A 26,501-nucleotide genomic window follows, 5' to 3' on the forward strand; every position below is an offset into this window, starting at 1 on the left:
ATATAATATATTGTATATGTTCAGATAATTAGACCGTATTCCTAAACAATAATAAGATTTTGCGTTTTTAATAATAACACAGTAGCTTTTATAACATGGTATATCAGTGATTTATATCGGAGGTGCATAACGTGTATACGTTGTGTGAGGCGTACCTACCTATATTAATATAATAATATATGCCATTGTCAGCCAATAAGTATTATTTTTCCTATTTGCAATATTATGTTCCGGAATAATAATAATATAATGTCGTTATTGTTATATCCGTTGCGGCCGCCAATTTCAATAATTTCCACGAGGGTTGAAACATTGAGCAATAACCGGAACCTGGCAAAAGCTCTCCCCGTCCTATCACTCTTTCTCTCTCTCTCACTCTCTCTCTCATTCCCACTCGTACCGACAGCAGCGGAAACGAGTGGTGGTGGACCACACGGGTCCGCCGGGGGTTCCGTTGACTTTATTATTAGAATTTCCGATGGGCTAGCCAGCCTGCCTGCCTGCCTGCCAGAGAGGTCAGAGAGAGAGAGTTATATTACATATGCGGCGAAAAGGTCCAAATCGATATAACACCGGTGGAGCGGGTGCGGGCGGACGACGAAGCGACAACGACGGGTGGCGGGGCGAAAAAACCTCTTAGCAATATTGCGAAGAGATGTAGGAGTGTTTGATCGAAAACACCTTAAATAAGGGGGTTCACGGCGAGGAGTAGGTCATGAATGAGACGCGCGCGCGGAGGGGACGGGACGGCGTGGCGGAGGGATAAAAAGGGGACGGGGTAGGGCTGGGGGAGGAAAATCGTTTTCCGAATCTAATATATGAATGAAATGGGGAAGAAAAACCAATTTCGAGTATCGCCGCCGAAACCAATACCCGTCGGTCGGGTGTTATTTAATCGATAACTATCACACATGATACATGGGCTGCTTGCTCTGCTGCTGCTGCTCCTTCTTTTTCCTTACACGCACACACACACACACACACACACATGCATGCACGCACACGCATATATATATAGTCGGCCCTCTGCGTACTCTGCCGTTAAATTGCCTTTGCGACAACGACGACGACTACTATACTATATACCGCGTTTCCTATATATACGCGCCATTACTATTATTGTTATTATTATTACGACGCGCTCCTATCCCGATGGACACACACGGGTGAAATTTCTTTTTGCATAATATCCACCTCGAACGGTAGCAATCGATGTCAGTATTATAAATCATAATTCCGTTTTATTCTTGTACATGTATAAATTCCCTTTGGAATTTCGTCGTACGTTTTTCTTTTGTGCGCACCCGTTTCCCCGTACAACCTTAAATGCTTAAACCGCCACCTTCTGCCCACCACCTTCGAGTTCAAAAACGCCGACAAACCACATCGGCAACAATCGATAATAATATGTAAATATAATATTATATTACGTATATTACATATTCGCACATATTTATTTACACGATTGATTTGCGTTCATTTCCGTCGTTTGCGGCCGTTTCCAGAACACCCGCGCGACATCCGGCACCAAATCAAAAGTCAATCGCTAAATGATTCGATTTACAAATTACAGCTACCCCGCCAAATTACACATATTGGCGAATGGCGTGTTACGACTGTCACGTATCGAAATCAACAGCGGTTAAGCGTGTTCACTCGCACAATGACGTGCAGTTCCTATATACGGCAATAATACTCTATATATTATACACTCCACGAGGGGCATTCGTCAAAACGATAAATGAATACGCGATAATACTATAATATGCGTATATAATGTAGATTATGTACAAGTGGTACCTTAGTACCTAAATGCGTTTCGGGGGGGGGGGGGGGGCATTCATTTTTTACAAAATATATATATAAGTTTTCTCTGTCTACAGAACTTTTAAACGGTATTATTATTGTAGTCGACTGTTTATTACGCTATTGTTGTATCGTATTCGCCGGGGAGCTTAAAAGACAATGGGATTGCGTCTATATACGGGAAATGTTTGCTCTCGTCGATAAGTAATATACTCATATTATATAATATAATAAGATATAATATTATTAAATACGTGCTGGCATTAATAAATTACTCAGAATTCTTTAACACGTGTTTATTCAGACTCCGAGACCGTTGTTTGATTACACGTGATTTATTTAACCGACGGTATATACCAATATATACCACAGTAATGTAATGTATATAATATTATATTTCAAGTCAGTGTATAATGTCTTTACACTAAATACAATTGAACTTTGTTGTTTATTTAACTCGTGCCAGACAAATTGTATTATATTTTTTAACTTGTCTAGAGTGCTATTGTTGTATATTACGGTTTTTTTTTGGCTCTCGCTACAATGCGTAATTTATTTCGTAAGTAAGTATAACATCCAAGATATATGGGATCATTATAGTCGCAAATATGGCACATTTCATTTTTTTATTTCATGTAATACTACTATGGCTTTTAAGTGAATAACAAAATAGTATTTTTTTGATGAATTATTGATATAAAATATAAATTACCCTATATAATATATTTTATTTGTTGTATCTCGATTGTAAAATAAACAGTATTGTAATAATACGATTCAATGTTTGTCGAGATACTTTATCTGCACTCGATTAATATTTAAATGTAAATTATGTTAATTAAGGAAAGTTGTCAAGTAAATTATCTAAATAACTGTACCGAATCATTATAATATTATATCATGTTCTTTGCCGTACCTCATTAGTTAGTTGGTTAGTTATAAAACATGTGATATGACATTTCCTGTCATTATTTTTATTTCTTTTATAAACACCATCTTTCGGATTTGTAATTAATCAGACACCAAATGAAAAAAATACGTATTTTTAAAGTTTTTATTTTAAAATTTAAAACAGCTAAATATATATTGTTCCTATATAAGCATTACGCAGCTTACCAATTATGAGTTAAAAATAAAAACAAAGGAAGGTGCTGAAAGTTATGGAACCGATAGCAGTCGTGCATATAATATGAGAAAATGGTCAGATATGTTTTCATCATGCTTTATCATCATATATGTATTTATTTTAAATATTAAACATACACAACTACAACCTTATAATTTACATTTTACTTGTTTTTTTTTCATACAGTTAATATCTTTTCGAATTCGAAATATATAACAATACATTATGCGTATGATTGAATAATATTTGAATCGTAAGTTGTTGTAAGGCTTATATTCCCCATACATGTATACGTCGTCTCGTGTTGTTCATAATAATATTTTTGTAACTTTTCTTAGCCATATTATTTATATCGTGTTGTCTTTACAGTACTTTGTATATATATAAATATGTATAGTACCACTTCGGGAATAGTGAAATTAAGTTTGATGATATTGATATAATGGTAAAAACGAATTCGAGCGTAGGCGTACCTATATTTTATTTTATTTAAAATCATCGATGCCGGGATAGGCGATTTTTCAGCTCTCGTAACGCGTAAGAAGACTGGTGGAATAATCGTTTACGTCGAATAATCTGAAATATTTACATGTATCTTTCGCATGGGAAAGAAAGGATAATAAAAAAACAAATAGATTTCCCTAGTGTGCTGTGTTTCCGTAGACAGTACAAAGAGCAATGGATTAAATCACAAAATGAGTGCAAATAAATATCACGGGATTTTTTTCTTTCTATCCTGAATGCATTATATTGTTATTGTCATATGCATTGTAGCGAATGTTTGTTCTCACGCATCGGCAAAAGAATAATAATAATAAAACGTTTTAATGATTTATTTTTATACACATGCACACTGCAGAGCACTTAAATCGTATGCAAATCATGAATAGTAAAAACCGTAGTACATCGGTACCCCTTAAATTACAACCCTTTCGAGGTATTATTATCATAACAAAATCCCTTTTGATTGAGGGTTTGTTATGACACGGGTCGGTGGCGTCATTAAAAACTGGAAATGGTAACGACGACGCTTTTGGTATACCCCCTCTTTATGTTCGTGACGCGAATATCGTTTTCTAATTCTATAATATATAATATACCACCTGGTGACTGCATCAAAGTCTTAATCGTATTAAATATATACATTTAGAATTCGACTGTAAATAGTAAACAGTGGTTTCACTACATGTCTATAGTCTATATATAATATATATACCTACCTATTTCTGAGTCAAATCTATATGGATAATATAATAATAATATAACATTTATCGAAAAAATAAGTACTTGTATAGCTGGTTAAGAAGAGAGTGCGGAATTTAGACGATCATGGTACCTACTTATACATTATTCACATAAAATTATAAGAATTATATAATATTACAAAACATAACATATACATTAGAGCTGCAGTAAGGGTGCGCAAAGTTGAAGATTTTCTACATGTATCTAATTTCGGTGTTTTCGTCATAAGTGACCGTCTTTGTATGTATGTATGTATGTATGTATGTATGTATGTATGTATGTATGTATGTGTGTATGTATGTGTGTGTGTGTGTCTGTGTGTGTCTGTGTATGCGTACTCACGTACGATGGTGGCTAAGAGGAAACGTGACCGGACGGGTTGCAGAGGGGGATGGTGCGCATTAACTTTTCACGAATGTAGCAGCCGAGCGTACTATACTCTCTCCTGCAACCGAGACGAAGGTTGGTGGCGAGAGGGATACCCGAATCCCTTATTGTAGTCAATTAAGGGAACGGTTTTTATTATTAATCGAACGGTTTGTCACTTAGTCCTCCCCGCGTGCGCCAGTGAGTGAGTTTGCCACCACGGAGCAGCATCCACTCTCTTTCTCACCATATATATATATATATATAATATATAGGGGCGTGCGCGGGCGCGCGCGTGTGTACTCTTTCTTCGGGTCTCGTCTCTCCTCTAAAACGTGTAAGCGGATAGGATTTAGACAGAAGTATACGAGCTCGGCGTTATAATGGACTCGAGGAGCGGATGGGGCGAGCGGCGCGCGGGAGATGAGTGAAAAACCAGAGAGCTCCATTAGAGCCCATTAATGGGTTTTGAGTGGTGACTACGGCGGCGGCGGACCCGGAGAGTGGTTCTTCTATACCGCGACCCGCCCGACCACGGTTACCGCGGGGTTATATCGATAAGGGACGCGCGCGCGGCATCCACCACTGCCTCCGTTGCACCCACCGACCGCTGCCACACTATATATATAATACATATACAGTATATACACCGTCAACACGAGACGAGAGTGCGCGTGGATGGCTTTAAAGTTGTGCGACGAGTGCACCCCGTCTTTTTCACCGCCGATCCAGACCGGTAACACCCGCGAGTAATGGATGAGAAAACTTATAAAGGAAAGTGCGTATATACAGTATATAGACCCTAAGTGTGTACATATACCTGGACGACTCCGGACGGTGCAGGTGGGGCAGGCAGTGGGTAAAGTGATGCAGGTAGGTCGCGCGACGGGAGGAGTTGCAATTGCGACTTATAGACGGAGGCACGCGCTCGCCTTTGGGATTTTAAAGTTCGACGCCGCGGGCTCTTTTTATACATACATGTAGGTATCCCCGTCACGGCACTCTAATAACATTTTGGCAGCACAATATCGGTCACTGGTCTGACAACACGAAGCCTGCTTTTTAAAAAAGTATATCGACCGTTATTATTACCCTTTTTCAAACGGCCCACAGACTACACGTAGATTACATATAGGTATATAGGTTACAACTAGGTACTTGGACTTTCCTCAAAACACTCACACAAACTATAAGGTGTGTGTGTGTATATATATATATATATATATATATATAGGTACGATTTGGCTTTTTAACCGTTAATTATATAATGACAACATTGATAAATGATTAATAATTTAGCTGGTTTTACGCTGCGAGTAAAACGAAACGAATTATTTAATTATACCTATATACATTTTTTATTTACTTATAGGTATATAATACGGTATGAACGATCATATTATATTGACAATGGACAATATTGGCAAACGAGTTAATATTTGTCGAACGACCAGTAAAAGATACATAAACGCAATTTTCTTCTCTAAGAAATATAATTAAAATCGAAATAATCGAATCATAATAAAGAGAAACAACAGGTTTTTAATGAAAGTTTAATTTAATAAAAATAAAAATTATGCACATAAACCTAGTTAAAAAATATAAAATACATGAAATTTATATATAAAATATAATATTAGTATTTTTACGAATATCGTGGAAGATTTTATAATATTCACCCCCATTTGAAAAGATTATATTTTATAATCCCTATATCACATAAATACGGAGGGTCGACTGGGTCGAGTTATAATCGTGTTATCAAAAACGTCCAACATCATAAACTGGTATCCGTTAAAGTCAATTACGGAATAAATTTAATTTGTTTCACTTTTAAAAGAGTGAGATTTCAGCCACCTGGTACTACAGCGTAGTACAATATATTATATGTTATATATATATTATATTGCATGGTACATTAAATTATATTCGACGAGAAATATTGAAGAAATGCAATATCCACGTCGGTCGTCTAAAAGTATAGGTACGGTGTTTATCGATCTGCAATCGCCCATAACGCTGTAGCTGCGAATTTCCTTCTGCCGATGATGAAAAGTAGGAAATAAAAGTTTGTGCACCGCCGTTGTAGGGAAATGTAAAAAACTTATAGGCACATTAAAACGTACCGGTGTCATAATTCTCACGAGAAACCGAAATCGAATGGGAAAGGATTTTTATCCGGGAGGTTTTTTTTTCTCATATATATGTATATACATGTATAATAATATGTATATAAGTATACTTTATAATTGAAGATTACAGCTATCTCTGGGCGGTTTGCAGGCGATACTAAACGAAAACAATATCAAAAGCTCTTTTACTGCGGCCAGATTTTTATAGTAGTGCAGAGCTGCAAGACCTAACTAATTACGACGGCACTCAGGCGGCGGCGAGTAGATCCGGATTTACGATCCGGCGTAAAATTCCCTGGCTCCTCGTAATTGCGGTTGCTTCGGTAACGAGCGGGTAAATGGACGTCGTTTTAATTGCTAGACTTTCGCGTGCCTGTGGTGATATACACGACGGCTGAAGGGTCGGGTCGGGTGGTCATCATTGTCAGCACAGGCGGCGGCGGGATCCGAGGCGAATTAACCGAGACTAAAACGAAATTCCGATTAAAACAGCTCGGCAGAGGCGATGTTAATGTACGAAACATATCTCACGCATGTGAATAGTTACTATTTTCATATATTATAAAATGTAGCAATTTTAACAATGAATATTACTATACAATAAGGGCGTTACAGGGCTGATCTTGTATAATATTAATTGTAATACTACAACGCTGTATTACCTATATACAATGTTAGTACGCAGTGGTGTCTTATATTTCAGACTTATTATTAGTGGTGGGTCGGGGGTTGCAAACACGCATACAGAACCCTCTCACCAAGAAAAATTGACAAGGCGTAGGTACTTATACTCTTGGCTTTTTAAAACAACAATAACGCTAGTTATGGCTCGTGCGTAACATAATATAGGTCATCTATGGATGACCAGAAGTCGGTGACCGAAAAGGACCTCTCATTATTATCTATATGTAATCAGGACAAGTAGGTACCTATATAATATAATATATTATGTTGTGAGGTGCGATCCTATGGCCGCCCGCGAGATCAAACTTAATTAACGTCAAAAGTAATCGACTCGCCGAAATATACGGGAAGAGCGGACGGGAGTGGCCGTGCGGGGACGTTTTAATTAATCAAGGAAACTTTTTAGAAATCCCCTGCCGAGGCGGCGGCAGCGGAAACGGAACGTTTTGACGGTTTGACGGTGCGTATTCGCGCGGCGCATTGTTCACGCCAACCGGTGTACATATTAAATTAATCCCATTAGGTATTAATTTTCATTATTACACGAGCAAGTGCGTGCGTGCAGCGTCCCTTTGACAGAAACTTCTCCACCCTCGCCACAGCCGACACACATATACATATAATATACACTTGGCACACACACACACACACACACACACACACACACTGCTTATATATATATCATAACGACTGGAGGGTGAATGGCACGACGAGCTAAAGAGGGACGAACACAAAATTGGTTTCTACGTTGCATAATTGCGTAAACCGTATTTTCAGAAAACCTCTGCCTCCCCACACACCGCTTCGCACACCCGTTATTTAATAATAATAATATGTGTGGCTGCTCTAATTACATTTGACGACGGCAACGACGAGAACAACAACATCCGGGAATTCCGTGCGGACGAGGCGGCGTTACACATGTGCGCCACCGCCACGTCACCGCACGGCGGCGAAAAGCACACAAACACGAATTTATTAGATTATTCTATTATACACCTACAATAAAATAATCTAATGAAATAATAATAATGTGTGTTCGATTTCCGGGCGGCGGTGGCGGCGGAGGAAGTGTTGTGATTTTTTTTTTATAATAATTTCAGTAAACTCAGCCTTTGCCATCGCTATAATCGGAATGCGAGCGCATTTCTATTATTAATATAATAATATTTATATTATGATCAAATGTCATCGATCGCATACTCCCGTGAAAATCTGTCACGGAATTGTCGCACTTCCCCTTCCACCGGAACGCTATGATGATTTCCACGGATATTTATTCGTTTCCTTGTGCAATAATAATAATTTATAATGATAAGTTAGAGCATAATATAATATAATATACGGTTTTAATACCTATATAATTATTTCTTGAGAGTAATGAACGCGTAAAACTGCTGCAGCAGAATCCATACATACCTATTTATGGCTATATAATAATACGATACACACTTCTTACGAGTTTATTGAATAACTTAAAATATAAAGAACAATTAAATTACAACTTGGAAGTAAAAAAAATAAAATGAATCCACTCGCCGAGTTAATAACACAAAATAATGATCAATATCGACATAATAATATATTGTTCCGAATGAAAACAAAATCCAATTAATAAAAGTATCGTAAATAATTTATGTTTTAATTTTTAATTGACCTGGTTTTGTTTGTTTGTTGTAATTTTTCATTTCATTAAGTACAGTTACCGAGATAATAAGTTTTCTAATAAATTTCTTAATTACTTCTTTGAGTTGTTTCGAGAACGTTGTTTCTTTTCTGAACTAAATGTCAATTTTTAAGATTTACGCTTGAAGTCGTTTTGTTATATTCTTCCATATTATCCAATTATTATTTAGGATTTAGTAAAAATAATTAAAACTTAATACTTTAAATATTTGATATTTCTCTACATCTAATACTCGAATATGTGATAATATTGTAGAACATGGATTTATCTCGATTGAATGTAATCAACGGATCGATATCGTTCGACTTAGAGACGATGTTATATAGACACGCGTATAGATATAGATTGACAATATTACGTGTCTTTAACAATAATCGCTTCACTAATTATACGTTTACGGCGTATTTACGATTTTAAATGTCTTATATTAAGAGGATGTCAGCGCACTATTTGTTTTCTTTCTCTTACCCACGCGCAACATAGACAAAACGCATTTGCGCAAGATCGTTTTTTCTGTTTTTAAGTAATTTTAGGATAAAATCACCCATTACAAAAAAGATAGAGAATAATATTTTAGAGGGAATGACATATCGGTAATATATTTTATTGTTATTTGACTTTGTATTCGACTTTCAAAATGAACAAAAAAATGTTGTAAATTTAAATTATGTTTAAATCGTTTTGAAACAATAATAAGAGAAATCGATATGTCATTCCCTCAAAAATATTATTCTCTATCTTTTTTGTAACGGGTGATTTTACTCTAAGATTACTTAAAAACATAGAAAAAATGATTCTGCGCAAATTAATTTTGTCTATGTTGCGCGCTGACATCCTCTTAAATAAATATGTGTTTATTAATATATATACTATATATTGTACATAACAGACGAGAGTATACACGCGTATATCGCTCATATAAACGGCTGCTTATCGTTTGTACATAATGTAATGAAATTGTTTCATCTTACGTTTTCACAAGTACCTATTAGGATTATAAAATAATTTGATAACTCTAGCTGTTTAAATATTTAAACGAGATAATTGTACCATTAAACGTGCAATCGAAAACATTTGATACTATGCGTGTATAAAAATACCACGGTATATAAGTTAGCAATTTCGAGCGTTTAAAAATATGAACAATAAATCAAGTAACTCTATACATGCATTAATCCTATATTATGAATCACATTAAATTTAACATCTGTTGGAATAATAATACGATTGCAAATATAATATAAGAACTAAAATAGTATAATGTTGTTCAACAATTTACTCACCTACAACGGCAGAGAATTGCTTTTTGAGTTTTTTTTTATATTGTGGATGTCTGAAAAAAAGATTTTTTTATATTAAACAACTATCTATTATATACAATCATCTGTCGTATAATTTCTAAACCTGTTCTAATGAACAAAAAAGACATTTCTAAAAAAAAATAGTAATATATATATCATGAGTTATAATATTATACTTAGGTATTTCACTTCGAAAAAAATACAGTGGACATTTTTACGCGAAAGAACCTGCAGATCATCGATTTTCCACGTGCCTATATTATGCTAGTGGAGATTACACACAAATAATATTATAATAGCAATTTCCATAATGCGAGGAGCAGATAATGATTGCGTTTAATCTCGTAATTTCGGTATATATAGTTGTCACGTTATCACGTGTTTCCGGCTCCGGGTATCTGGTTACGCGCCACATCAGTTTTATGTTAGGTACTTTAAATGTTGACTCGTCGTACATTTATAGTATATTATAATAAATATTATACTTTATAAAATTGAAAATACCACAGCAGCAAGTGCGTAATATGTGACTTCTTACGCGATTTATTATTACTATTTGTATAACTCAGACTCAGACTGTCCCAAACCAAGTAATCTTAGTCAGTAAGGTCAGTATAAACCTGAAGCAGGGGTCTTCAACCCGTCATGACGTCTTTATTTGAGGCCCGTGAACAAATTTTAAGCACATTATCGTGTATGTAAATTATACGTTGGAGTAATAGTATTGATTATTTTTTTTTTTTTTGCTTATACCTACTATTATAATATTATTTTACTGCAGTATATTATACGACGTGCGGGATTTTTTGATTTAATAGGTGGCCCGCTACCTAAAAATGTTAAAGACCCCTGGTTCAAAGGCTATACCTACCACCTACGTGTATAGATCGATCGTTAAACGTCTGTACTATTATATCGTCTTTTACTTTTTACACTCGTAAATATTATTAAAATATGTAAGTGTGATTCATCGGCGTAATCAAAGAAGAAGGATGGTTAAGAGGGTTACAGCTATTTCCCGCGTTTTTTGGAGACATTCTTTAATCATGCGCACTGAAATACTGCGAATTCTAAACTCTGACCAGAGCTGTCTATAATCTATGAGATATTATGGTCATATGGAGACATTGACGGGAAACAAATATTAATCAAAATCCTAGCTCTGCTAGCTGCCATAATCAGTTACTCATCGTACTTGATTATTCCTAACGTAAGAATATACTGTTGCAAATTGCAATATAGTTTACAATGTTTTCTCTTCACTCCGTGAACGTTTTTCACTTTAACTTGAATTATAACATATTATACTTATATTGTAGAATCGACTGTGTAAGAAAAAAATACTGGAATAGCCACGGTGCAGGGAAACATTGATAAAACGTCTTTTGTGGATTATAATATATCTTTGGAGTGTTTGGTATACTTGCTCAAAACTCTCCCCGAATAGGAGGAACGAAGCAAGTAAAAAAAGTTCGATAAAGTTCTTTATTATATTGTCATTATTATTATTATTATTATTATTGTTGATACAAAAGTTTAAAAAATATATAATATTAGTTGTTAAACTCTGTGTTTGTGTCACTGTTTGATTACTAATTACTTGAACACGCAAGCACCACCACCCCCCCCCCCCCCCCCCCCCGTATAAATGCTGAAAAAGCAGCGGACGGGGGAATGTTATATAAATATAATTAAGTTACCTATTGTACACGTTGCATAATATTGTAATAATAATAATATTCCAGAAGGTATTTATACATTAGCATACATTATATATAGCGCTGTAGGTGTATATATAGGAGATTACGCTAGTGGAGCACGGACGGGGGGACGAGAACGTAATCCGGAGGCAGTTGTGTGACGTTTACAGTAAGGGACGGATTAGTCGAACAGGTTTATATATTGTATTAAATTAATTATACAGTATTATGATATAGTACGCGGTGTTAAACTGCTTTTTTTGAATGCTCTGGGATTTTTTCCTCTCCCAACGCCCGTCGCCGCGTCACGTTGTCGAGTTTAAATTTTTTGTTGCATACTACGTAAAAGCCCGGGGCATCGAAATACATCCATTTTTGTTTATTGGTCCGTATTTTACTGTCGATTTACATATAATATTATACTATGTTTCTATGTATGCATATTAAAACGAGGTGCCTACGCATACGAGTTACATACGGACGTCGACCGACGGAAACGCGTTCACCGAGGTAATTATTGTACATATAAAATGAACACCCTATTCACGCCGAGATCATCTATCCCAGCGATACTCAACCTGCGGCCCGCGGGCCGCATGCGGCCCTCCAACGATTTATATGTGGCCCGAACAGAACTCGTTGAATTGATAAAAAAATATAAGTTTCAAAACTAATATTATTATAAATATAAAATATAACAATAGATAAGGATGATTATGTTTTTGGTATTTTTTCTATTTATAACGATTTTGATGTATTTTATCTTATCGCTAAACTAAATTTTGGAATTTAGTGCCAGGAAAATACAAAACCCTACAAAAATGTGCCCACTTTTTGATGACAATGTTCACATCAACATATCTATGTGAAACTTCATATTCAAAAATGAAATATGCAAAGAATGTGTACAGAAATCGGCTTACTGATTCACATCTTGACGACTTGTTAAGAGTAGCATGCAGCAACTACAAACCAGATATGTCCAAAATAGTGAAAAAACTATCTCAATTTCAAAATTCACACTAATTAAATAAAAATATTTAATTAGTGTGAATTTTATTAAGTTTATTAAGAATAAATATTTAATTACATTTTTTTTATAATAAATTTTCAAATGTTATACAATATACACAATAAATAAATTTATTTTTAGTTTTTTTTTTAATTTCCGTTTTATTCATTTCAACTTGCGGCCCGCGTAATATTTTAAAATATTTTATGTGGCCCAAATAAAAAAAAGGTTGAGTATGGCTGATCTAGCCACTGTAGGTGTGTATAGTAATGTACGCATAGCAGGTGGATTGTTGGACGAAGAAAAAAAATATGGAAACGTTTCAAAAAAAAATTATTTTATCGGAGCGTTTTTTTATTTGTTTTTTGAGTGGCTGATTATTGAGAACTATAATTTCGATTTGCACTTGAACGCAGACCGACACGATTATGTGCTATATATGTTATAATATGTATAACCTACCTATATATATTATAATATCATACATATACGAGTATATAACCATTCAATTTACAACCGTCTCGGATTGAACAACCGCCGGAGCGCAATCGAATCCGATATATATTATACATTTATTGATTTATCATACACCGAGTGAATGGCGGTCGAGTGCAGCTGCTGCAGTTGAGTATATCTTTGATAAGGGTCGTCTGCGAATCGCGGCGTTACTCAGGTTATAGGCGATCGCGACGCGCGTAAGTACGTTATCGTATTATGTTCACCTATACATAGGTTATAGGTTTAAACTTTTGGCCGAAAACCGGCTCCCCACGCGAGTTTAGGAAAAACGTTAACTTTGTTTGGTTTGCCACCGTCGAGACGCGTTGTACGTACTACAATGTATGAATTATTAATCATCACCGCAGCAGAGTTGTAGTACGTCTTTCGTATTAAACATGATACACCACCATTATGTTGTACTATATACAATAATATGAAGATATATAATATTATAATAACATTAAATATAATCGTTTTTACCAGTGCGAGTGGAGGTGAACGAGTTGTTGTTGTTGTGTGTGTGTATGGGGGGGGGGGGGGAAGGAAGGACCACCCGAGAGAAATAAAGACGACGATCTCGACGCGGCCCGCCTGCACTTCAATTTGTTCGCACAGATGTCATTCCGAACTAATTAACACGCATTGCAGGAAATAATATTATGCTCAACAACGCCCAGGCGAATTAGCGCGTGCGAACCACGCGCGAGAGTAGGTATAATCATTTCAATACCTCACGTCGTCATTTGCTCATTACGCTAAAATTAACGTCGTGTTTAAATCGAACTCAATAAACAATATGGGGGGGGGGGGGGGAGACACGTATGTGTAATGTGTATAGAGTATACCGCGAAATCGCCAAATCGATATTATCAGATATGTTATTATATGGAGATGTTGCGCGATTTTAAATTTATCGTACGGGCGGCGCGAAATTTGTACTTGCCCTAGTGATTGCCAAATAGTTATAATATACGGTGGAGGGGAGGAGGGTGTGGATGTGATGGTTTTTTTAAACGTTATTTAGGCCGCTCGCAAAACGATTAATAATATTGTCTACAACGATCTCACAATAACGTCGCTCGGTCTCTATTATTTATACAAAGTCCGACACCTTCACACGCGACACGACCGGCTTTTTTCTTCCGGTTATATATTATATTGTTAATATCGTGTTCCACGCACGTTATAATATCCTCCCTTATTATTGTAATCGCGCGGGGACATTTTGGTTCGCGTTCCGACGAGTGTACTTCTATATTATTGTATTATAATGTGGCGTAACTATAGGGGGAATCAGAGATTGACACCCGAGAACTGCAACTTAAAAAAATATAGTTTAAAATTCTCAATGAAAATGTTTATATTGTATACACTTAACGTTAGAAAAAATCGGTCTAAATCTTTGAGAGCGACTGGGACAAAACATTGAAGTTACACAATAAACTGATCGTATATATAATAATAATAATAATAATAATAGTGATTTATTTTATTTTATATTATTATGTTTCGTATTTAGGGTCAACATACACATAAGACGAATCTGCTGTAGCGTTTCGATGATGCGTGTGGGGATGAGGGTGCAAAATAAATACTGCAGAAAAGGGACACACGTAAATTATCTAGACAGACGAGCATCTACAGAGTAAATATTTGGCACCACGTGTTTGTGTTGAGTGTTAATGGACGGCGATAGATTCTGTTGGCCAGCACCTATACATATTTTATTGTATACATAGAGCTAGCGGAGAGTTTTTCTCTGGAAGAAAAAAAATAAAGAAAATACATCGTGGACAGATATAAAGAGACCCCGAAAATATAAAGAGAATCCCATCGCTATATACAATACTTAGAAGATGTGTGCCATTGTACACATAATAATATATGAGGCCTATACGAAATCGAAGTGATCTCGTTGTTATAATACGTAATATTATAATTTATATCATAAAGTAGGTATAAAGTTAGCAGTTTCAATATGATAATACGAGTATGCATTATAATATGTTATATTAAAAAATGTTTTCTATGAGCATAAAAGATAATTTAATTGCGACCCAAGTAAGTACCTACTTAGTACATATATAGGTTGGAACTTATATATAGTTGTACATAATATACCTATATAATAATACCTAATAACAATAGAGTACCTACCAAGTATTTAGGAAAATTCTCGCGCACACCAAACTCATATTATGCCTACATAATATACAAAAACAATAAAACTACGTGATGCCGATGAGGAGCCCGACGTGGCCATACATCATCAGCTCTGCTTTCGGAAAAAAAGATAGAAAAAAATAGAAAAATAAATATAAAAACGATGAAAAAACCACAAACGCCAACGTTGGTCGATCGGGGTTGGTAATGTAGGGGAGGGTTTTCAGTGATGGAAGGAGGGTGCCGAGCTCGTTAAGGGTACGGTTGCGGTGGCGGTGGTGGTGGTACAGCGGCGACGAGCAAACGGCGCCTTATGGTCTGACGTGGGGTTGTGCCGCTAATTGGGCCGCGCTAACGAGAATACAAAATGCTCTCTTTCTCTCTCTCTCTCTCTCCTTCTCGCTCGCACGCGCCTCGGAAAATTCGCTGCAGACAATCTCTGTCTGAGTTTTGCGATATTCGTACTCTGTTAATTCCTGGGGGCACATCTCGTTTGTGATGCACGGAGACTTCGGCGCGAGTACGTTATTAAGACAACAATATTTATGTTGTGTAAATAAAATGTCTTTTCATGGAAACCTTTTAATATAATATTATTTAACTGCGTTTCCGTCGGCGAAAACGCCCGTAACTCTCGGGGAGAACCACACGGTGGACTTGTAATTACGAACGGCACGACAACGCTTCCGCAGCGACCGTACAAAAACACTGCATCGAACTTATTATAAAGGGCCAATTAAAAAAAAAAAAAAAAAATTATACATAAATCCGAGGGGACGCGGATAGGAAAAACAGTGTACATGGCTCTCGTTCCCGCGCCGAGGTAAATAATAATAATTAATACCAGATGTTCGATTCGTCAGCATACAGAGTATAGTTGTAGTATCGTCGTCGTCGCCGTCATTATTATTATAATAATGTTTCGAGTGTCGGCGGCGGCGGCGGCGACACGAGACACTAATTAGACGCGCGCCCGCTTTATAACCTGCAACGCCTCCGAGCGGTTGGCACCGGAGAGCTGCGGCACGGCGGCGTGCCCTCCTAACAAGCTGCATAGTACGGAACTACATAATAATAATAATAATAATAATAACGCACGGCGGCGGCAATCGCACAAAATATGTGAAATGATGATTGAAAGACGGCGTTCACACGGCCATCGTTCGCAGTCGTGCAGCACTATTATACAACACACGTGTATATATAGTTGTGTGCAGCTACATATACATTACATTATTGTGTATGTACGGGGGGGGGGGGGGTGTTATATGCCACGAGTCATGTCGCACTCCGCCGATATACACTGCGGAGGAGCCTACGAAACGAGCCAATTAATATCGTATGGGGAATACCTACTCCCAAAGTTTTGTGACGAGTGCACTGTGGCCGTCCCGATTTTATCTTATTTTAAAAACCTTTACGATTAATTGCCAATCATATTTCATCGCACTCGACGTTTTATGTGCAGGCCGATTATAATTGGTGTGTATTCACAATAATGTATACACAAATTATTTATACATCCAATTATATTTGACTCGTTCAAAAGTATAATCAAATCGGTGTGTTATCGTAGAAACGAGTACATGGCGTATATATAGTTTTATATAGGGCCGTCTACCGTTTGGCTAATGGCGGAGGATACAGATCTCAACCAAGGAGTGGGTGACAGATTTTTTTAAAAATAACCCATTGGAGCGGTGTGGTGTTTGTTAAGTCTCGGTGAGCTTTGTTGTATGTATACAACAGTATAATATAATACTGTTGTATGTATACAACAGTATAATATAATACTAAACATTTTCTAAATTTGAAATTTGTTTTTAGAGACAGCGTTTTTGTCTGCAGAGTCACGGATGAGCATTTATAAATTATAATTATAAAATTCAAGCGGTTTTAAGACACGGGAAGGCCTCGAGGCCCTCATAATATATACCTCAAACACACGGATACATGTTATTCCGGGTCTTCATTTGGTCACCCAACCGATGACGACGACAACGCGCGACTTGGCTTATACCAGTTATACCACATACGCGGTAATTCGGTTACGCTCACAGCCAAAACTTCTGCCTACAATACTTACAAGTTGCAGTGTTATCCAACCGTCTTCGATAGGTACACATGCGTATTACATATATATATATAGGTATATTCGTGGCGTCTACGCTAATTGGAGGAACGCTCCAGGTATTCTTTTCTCCGACCCCTGTCCGCAGCGAATGCTATATATATATATATATATTATTTATATTATTGTATCGTTTATACTTCTTCGACTACTTCTCATCAATAACTAGCAGAGCGAGCAACGCGTCTCGACGCCCCCTAGGGACGCGCGAGCACCCGTAAACAATCCTGTTATACGCCGCCAACGATTCAGTGAAACCATAATAATAATAATATCATGGTTATAGTGACGGTATGCCTTGTATAACGTACTTGTACGGTACATCACACTATATAAAATAATTTTCTTTTTAGTTTTTTTTTTTTAAGGTTGTTTCGACAATACACTTACTATACGTGGCATATATAGGTACTGCAGAGGGTATCAACCTTCCTCCAATGTGTGAATCCTACCTCCCGATCAACATTCAATTAAACAATTTATTTTTGGCTATGAATCAGTAAACTTCAAGTATGACTAAAAGATGAACTGTTGGGACTTAATTTATATTAATTATTATAACGTTTAACAGTTTAAAATGCTCCTTCAAAAATGCAATGGTGAGTTATCCGCGAAACCACACAATAAGAGCCAGAGGCCGAACATTTGCGGAATTTATACGGTATACATTATTTGTTAACCAAATTAATTGCGTATTGGAACTATACAGTGATACGTGAAAAGAGACCATGTAATGGAAGGGTAGGTTATGCTGAAAAAAGACTAGCTGTTATGATGAAAATAAGAATACTGTAATAATGTGACCAACAACCAACAGTTATATCGACTAACCATGGTAAAAAAAAACCCGTTAAAATACTAAATAATTCATTTTACTCTACCTGTATTCAATTCTAAGCCACAAGCCATATAAAAATAACAACAAACGCTATGAAATAAACGTATCAATAATTATAAATTTTAGTTTTCAGCGTTTGGTTTGAATTGAAAATAAAAATTAGATGACCTTATAGATTTGAATCAAAATAATCGTTATATTTTTTTTACGTCTAATTTTTAACTGTCTACCAGTTTTCATACAATTTTAATCTAAACGCACATTATTATTATTATTAAAATACAGTATAATATAAAAAATATTACACTTTAGAAAATCAATTATTATTTTTTTTTTTTGGGGGGGGGGGGGTTGAGGCTTCGACAACTGAGGTCATTAGCCTGTGGAACTGCGGGGGAAGGTAATGTAGATTTTTGAACACGTATGTCTTTGTTTTGGCAGAATTTCTTAAGTGGGCACCTGTAGGTATCTGCTATGCCCGGTTGGGGGATGGCAGCCTCTCTCTCCGGACACCGTGAATGCCCGAAGAAAAATGCCGCCCGTGGCCGAGTTCGCAATCCTGCCTTAGTCCGCTCAGCCACTCCGTTCCCCAAATCAATTTTTATTACTTATTGATTCGTATACCAAAAATGTACAATTGCACGTTTACTATAATTATTTTTTGTTCAGAGGACTGTTACCGAAATATTTGGCATTGTTACAGCAACAATAAACGTATTTGTTTGATTATTTAATGGTGAACCAGTATATAACGCTAGCAAGTAGCAGTTAACTATAAATAATAATATAATATAGATAGTACCTATCTACGTAGATAAGTAGCGATAGGTATAGTCTATTTTCCTCGTGTATTTAGTTTTACTAATATAAAGTAATATGTATATTTAAAATGTGTTATAATAATGTACATCGTGCTCTGCTGTATTTACTATACTATTATAAATCGATTTACGAATGTTTTGTGTCAAGCCCCAAATCTCAATACTTCAGATTAAATCATTAAAACTTATTTCAGAATACCAAAGATTGGTAACCTACGTATAGGTGTAATCTGGTGGGGGCGGGGGGGGGGGGCAACTACCCCTCAGATATTTAACTGAAGGGTAAATAGTGTCTTTTTACCTTATAGATTTTTTAGTCTTACCAAGTCCCTTCTAAGAATTAACCTAAATGTTCTAGGTAATTAATAAAGGAAAAAATAATAAAAATACTAAGAAAACATCTCTCTGTGCACATCGAGTTTCAATCAAAATTTTAAAAATGACTACAACTGTTGAAGCAATAAAAAAAATTATTTCTATTTTACACTAATTTTGACAGTATAATAAAATATATTATTATGTTTGCTAGTCCACTTGACGACTAGTGAGTCAGTCATTGTTAAACTAAATTTCTTTTATCCCTATCTGCGTGCAGTGTCAATCGTCATAGTTCTATACTCTTGAGCATTTAATAAATGACAGAATACGCGAAACGAATTGAAATTGAACAATAAAACAACAATTTATGTGTTTATGTTTTTACGAATTGACAATAAAAAAATTAATTAAAAACTGAACGATGAATATATTTTCCAATTTGTCGGCGAAACAATGAGATAGGGACAGTTATCCGCGAATATGACAATACACAAGTGATAAAAAACAAAAAAACATTTCAAACGAATTCATTAAAACCGAATATTATTGGGTAATTATATTAATTATAATAATTGTCGAAAAAGGAATAATCATTTTTCATGTGACAATTGTGAAGCAGATAAATATTTTAATATTGCCATAAACTGTATTGTTTAACTCGGCTCGGCGTATATTATGTGTTACAACGGGAATTCAAGGACAGTGTATATAGTGTAAACAAGTAACTATCGTGTAATTGTGAAAACAACTAAATGGAAACTAATTAAATCGGCAGTAATAGTATAAACGCACAATATAACTATACGCTTACAACATAACAAAATTAGGCAGACAGTATACCTTCATATAATATAAAATAATAACTGTAACAAACAATATAAATTCTAATTTTAAATATATTAAATTTTAGTTACGATTTTTTTTTGTACCTAGGTAAGAAATGTTCGGTAGGTAATCATTTATTTAGATATAATATAATTAACAATAGACAACTTATGGCTATGGTGATTTGACCATTTCGAGTGCCATGCATATGTTACTTATTATTTTTATGACCAGGTCACCCAGATGATCTATTTTCATGACCTCTCTTTTAAATGTCCCTATTTCGCGATTGGCACGTTTATAATATGATCTATGTATTACAGGTAGTAATATTACTAATAATTATAATTTTTACATCGTGTTTCGGGTATAGTTTAATATTAGGTTAATTTATACCAGTGTAGCAGCTGCAGACCCATGACAATATTATTTATCGTGTGCCTACGATTTACGATGATACACGTGCACTTTTGTAAGGCCGCATACTACAATTTAATTACATATACTCGTTAGTGACAAAGTTATTGTTAATTTTCGAATCAAAATCGAGAACCAAATTTTCAGACATGGTCCATGTAAGCTATATAGGGGTAAGTTTCGACACGCACACACACACATTTTTGTCATTATATATATTATATATATAACACTCCCGCCGACTTTATATACATATTATACGCGTAGATTGCGTGTCGCCCGAAAATGGGTGGGGAATGAGGAGCGGGGTCTTTGTTGGGCGCGTTGTTCTATTACTGCGTCTAATTGGTTCATACTCATTAAAAAGCCCTCGTCGCTAACACCGTAGTCGTCGTCATCGTCGTCGTCGCCGGCCGAGTTCTAATTTAACCGGGGCGAACCTCATTATATTGTCGACCCGTGTCTGACGGGTGGTGGGGTGTCGGGGGCTGGAGCGGTAAGGTTAGGGATGGAGGGATGTTATATATATATATATATGTACACACACGCGCGCGCGTCGAGCAGACGAACTTAACTCGCTAACTAACAAACCGCCTCCTTCGCCGCCATACGCGCGCACCTATCTATATATATTGTATACACTACCCGTCCCGACTTCCAAGACTCGGAGAAGAGTATAAGGCGGTGGCAGTGGCGGTGCGTTATTATTATAACAACGCGAAAAGCCACGTCTTTGTTCTCTCGAAAACGGTTTCTAATTTTAATAACGACGACGCGTTTTAATTCGTACAAATATATCATGCTATACGGCGAATAAAGGCGTTCGCAGCATGCGGAGGTCGAGACGTACGACTGCAACCTCATTAGCTAATCGCAATTTTTTAAACTGCAAAAACACGAGCGAACGTTTTGTGAACAACGCAGTTTGGTTTTTATAACACTGCAGCTATTACATTTTATTAATTTATTATAAGGACACTACTATATGGGCTGGTAAAATACTCGTTTTGAATACCGCCGCTATCAGACGTATATTACAATATTATAAATAACGTATATTATATACAAAGACGAAAAAAGTTGATTTTTTTTTTTACTTTAAAATCAACTGGATTACCAGTTTTTGAAACGACTCGTCAGATCGAGGTGGCAAATAAGACACCTGCAGCTGATGACGGTAATATATTATAATATACGTATATTATGTGAGTGTTGTACGCCCGCCGCCGCCGAACGTCATCTCTTATCCGACAACTTGACCGCCGCCGCCGATTACTTACCGGCAGACAACGATTGCGGTATATAGAATGTGTTTATACACATAGGTATGTTGGAAAACTGAATGACGATTAAATTATTTAATCGTTTCATATCGTCCGGATGCGTACGCTTAATTTTAAAATAACTCCCATACGCGTACATAATATATTAACATGTAGATATATATATATATACATATCCATTATATACATTATTCACATTATACACTGCCTATATACCCGTCAAACGATAAAAAATAAAACATTAGTTTTTTTTTTAACGTTGAAAAACGTATTTGAACTTAGGATAAGTTTTAAGTAGTATTGAAAACAGGTGTGTGAGTGTGCGAGTTCACAATACGAAGACTTCGAAATAGGTTATCGTATTATACACCTGTATAGTGTATAATATAAAATTATATTATTATGCGGTGGAGATAACTAATCCCTCCCGTACAAGAATAATGTATAGGTCGGTCGGTCTTATAAGCAAATCGAAATCATCTACGTCATTAAAAATACGTGTTCGAGACACTTTGGATGTAATTTGTTCGTTATTATTATATTATATTATTCTACATAACATTATTTTCCTAACACTCGATTCCGTTCATTACTACAATATCGTTTTGTTCTCGTGGTTAATAATGTGAGCATTATTAACGATATGTACGAGCAATTACAGAGACACGTGTTTTATTTAGAATAATTATCATACATAATGATCATTTTCCTTTTTAAATAGTTTTCCTTGTGATAATTTTTTTACGATAACGTTACAATAGAAAGCCTTTATTTTTAAAATTTTAAAATATTAAATATTCTCAAAACGAAGGGTAAATACATTTATCTTTAATTATAATCACGATGATTCATGATAATTAAAATTATCTAAACATTCTCATATGAGAAAAAAATCAACAATAACAGCCGAATTATAAGAACTAAGAAATGCTATGAGCGGTTAAATCCTAATAAAATATTCCATTAAAAGGTTACAAAATATGTAATTGTCTAGATTTTAAATAAATAAAAAATATAACTGGAAAATTAATTTGAATGGGTTGCACCTATTACTGTTTCTAGACAAAATATTACAATATGTGCCTTCAATATAACCGTCATAGAACTATAGAAGTATCCGCTTGAAAGAAACAGGTTCGTTATGTAAATATTTGCGTTTCGTATTGACTGTTGAATTGAAAATGTTTGGTAAACAGCTGTGAAATTGTATTTATTTGTATTTGTAACGGTTCTAACTACACTAATGTTTAAAATCATTCCAGCTTAAAACTTTTAAATTCAACTGTATACCTACGCAGGAAATAAACCTTTACAGCAAACACGCGTCAAAATCTGTTTAGGGGTTTATAAATATACTTTCTTGCCTTCCTCGAACGCTGCAGGCAACAGGTAGGTACTCGAATTTTTTCCTGTCGAACATAATATAACGTATCTATAAACGTTTCGTTTGTCTTAAGACCTCTTTCGATGAAAACCGTTTATGTAATATGTATATAGTAAGCACCTACCCGCGGAATGATATTATAGAAACGCCACCAGAGCTGATGCTTTCCGTGAAAGTCAAAAATATGTACACAACGTTAATATGTAGGTAATTCACTCTTCACACACACAAACACTCCACAAAAGACCGTATTTGTTTAATATTCCGCAGTTTTCATACGCAAGTCTTACCATATTACGGTTTCTCGGTAGTTGGTCGTGATCTTCTGAGCAAATATCGAAATACACAGCAGTGCAGTGCATACAGCAAAGGGTTATATTGGATTTGGATGCGAGCGGTGCGTTATGGAGAGAGGCAAAAAACGTCAAAGAGAGAACGTGTCGGCTTTTATTGGTACCAATAGAGAGACCAACGCTTACTCGGAACATTAAAAAGACCCATTTCTTTTAATATAAAACCCACACGGAAACATAAGTCTGTTTGTAAACCGTTCAGACGCCAAAAGACAAAACTGGTATTTATTCTATCACTGCTGCGGAATATCGGACGACCGAAAGTATTGCATTTTTGTCGAACATTTATGTTTTAGGTTTTCTCAGTTATACACAATGATATTTTGTGTTTTAATTTAACTCAAAAACCTCGTATCATACAAAATAAATATGACATAATAATATTTGTACAGTGTTAATTTCATCAACACGACGAAAACGATCAGATATATTTTTATTATTTGTTCGGCGTTTGGCCACTCGAAAAACTTATGACTCTCTTATTTCTCTCTCTCAGTTCTATCACTTTAGTAACTCGTACTTTATAGCTTTAAAATAAAACAAGATTTCTTGTATAATATATTATTATGTATACAGTAAAAACGAGTCGTGTCCCCACTAAATTCATTTATTTGATTGTTCCGGCCTAACAGGGGCTGTGTTCATATATGAAGAGAGACTGGCGCATTTCGAGTGGTCGGTCAAATATGTATATGTACACTAATGGTGTGTCCGATTCCTAATGATGTACAAGCAATGTCAATTACAGAAAGTGTTTTAATTCCCCTCTTTCCCCGACCCGCCCAGCTGATCATTTCGTTCTCGAATAGGTTCCACGTTCCCGCGCCCGAATAAAAGCTTTTAACACACAAATGGTGCAATGTTCGGCGTGTGCCAACGATTACTAGCTCACGTATATTGTGGACTCGAACCAAAAAATAACACTTATATTTTTTCTCCTAATGAATAATTTTTTTACCACTTAACATGCATTAAAACTAATTAATTTAATTCAATATTTGCATAGTATTTAATAACCATAAAATGCGTATATTTAAAAAAAAATAAGTGACCATGCATAAATAAATTTAAACCAGTACCACAGCTGCATTCATTGACATGAATGTCGAAAAGAATAATTACGTTATTTTCACAAGAATTTCAGAACTTAAATATTCATGTTTTGTACACTCATTATTAATAAGAAGAAGATAAAACAACTAGTTCGTTCGGATGAATAGTTTCGCCGAATATATTACAATATAATATCCATTGTTGTGCTTGTGTATATATATAGTTATATATATATATTATATAACGTTGTGCGTATATGTTTATAGTTAATGAATAAATTATTTAATTTAAATTTAAATAAATGATAAATATCCATTCAAAATATTAATTTTCAAAATAAAAATTAGATAAATTATGACCTACAATTTTAATTTTAAAATATATTTTTGGGACGCTAATATATGAAAAAATGCACTTTCAAGTTGAGTGCCTGACTCCTAAAGTGTCCATGACAAGATATAACATCATAAGATACAAATATTAGAAGTTTTAATCCTTTCCAATCTAATCCCTGTAAATATTTCATACAAATAAAAGGATAATATAATACTTTACTAGGTACCTATTTAGTTTTTTTAAAAGAATGGTTTAGTTCAAAATAAAGCATAATTCGAAAAAGTAATTAAATTATTGAATTGCGTGCATTTAAATAATAAACATATTTTATTTAAATACAAAGGTACTATATTATGAAATATGAATAACTAAACATTTTAGCCTGTTAATTAGTTATTGACTATTTGTGTAAACCATTTTTTTCTTATTTGGAGAAGGAATTATTACTAATTTGTTACATATTTTAATTAAACTTGAAAATCAAATAGCCATTTAAAATCTAATTAAAAAATAATTAACGATAACTTTTTTATTAGTTTAGGTTTTAAAACTTCAGTGTAGTTTTAATAACATTAAATCTATATACCTATCTATATAAATATTATTCATTAATCTTTCATGTATAATATTTAAGTTAAATTTGATTCTTTTAGCTCATAAAATAATTTATTATAATTAATTAAGTCAATAACAAAAGTATATTTTAAGTGTAGCCGTGTAGGTACTTCAGACTTGTAAAGTAAACAAACTAGAATTTTCTTTCTTAATAATTATTAACAAAATAAATTATGTTACAAAATGAAAATAAAACATTTGCATTTACCTGATATTCGGAGTAAAATTCAGGCTCCATGTATAAAGTTAAATTAAAACGCAATTGATATTATTTCATAATCGTTTTTGCATCCGCCTCAGGATAATAACCATGAAGTGGAACTGTTACACACTATATAGGTTATTAATAATTACAATAAATAACCAGTGAATACGAATAAAAAAATATACATAGTAAAATAACT

At 35.0% G+C, this 26,501-nt stretch overlaps 1 protein-coding gene across 4 annotated transcripts in view; it reads right to left on the reverse strand.

Moving 5' to 3' along the window:
- LOC132948409 (LIM/homeobox protein Lhx2-like) overlaps window positions 1–26,501 on the reverse strand; it is a 102,115-nt gene that overhangs the window by 49,719 nt on the left and 25,895 nt on the right. For 3 of the 4 annotated variants that reach the window (XM_061018850.1, XM_061018847.1, XM_061018849.1), the window contains exon 2: window positions 10,330–10,379. The exons of the other annotated variant lie outside the window; for it this stretch is intronic. The gene's annotated coding sequence lies outside the window, so the exon portion shown is untranslated. The remainder of the gene's footprint in view (window positions 1–10,329; window positions 10,380–26,501) is intronic. 4 annotated transcript variants of the gene reach the window in all.

This window comes from Metopolophium dirhodum, chromosome 7, assembly GCF_019925205.1.
Source record: "Metopolophium dirhodum isolate CAU chromosome 7, ASM1992520v1, whole genome shotgun sequence".
Taxonomy (NCBI): Eukaryota; Metazoa; Arthropoda; class Insecta; order Hemiptera; family Aphididae; genus Metopolophium; species Metopolophium dirhodum.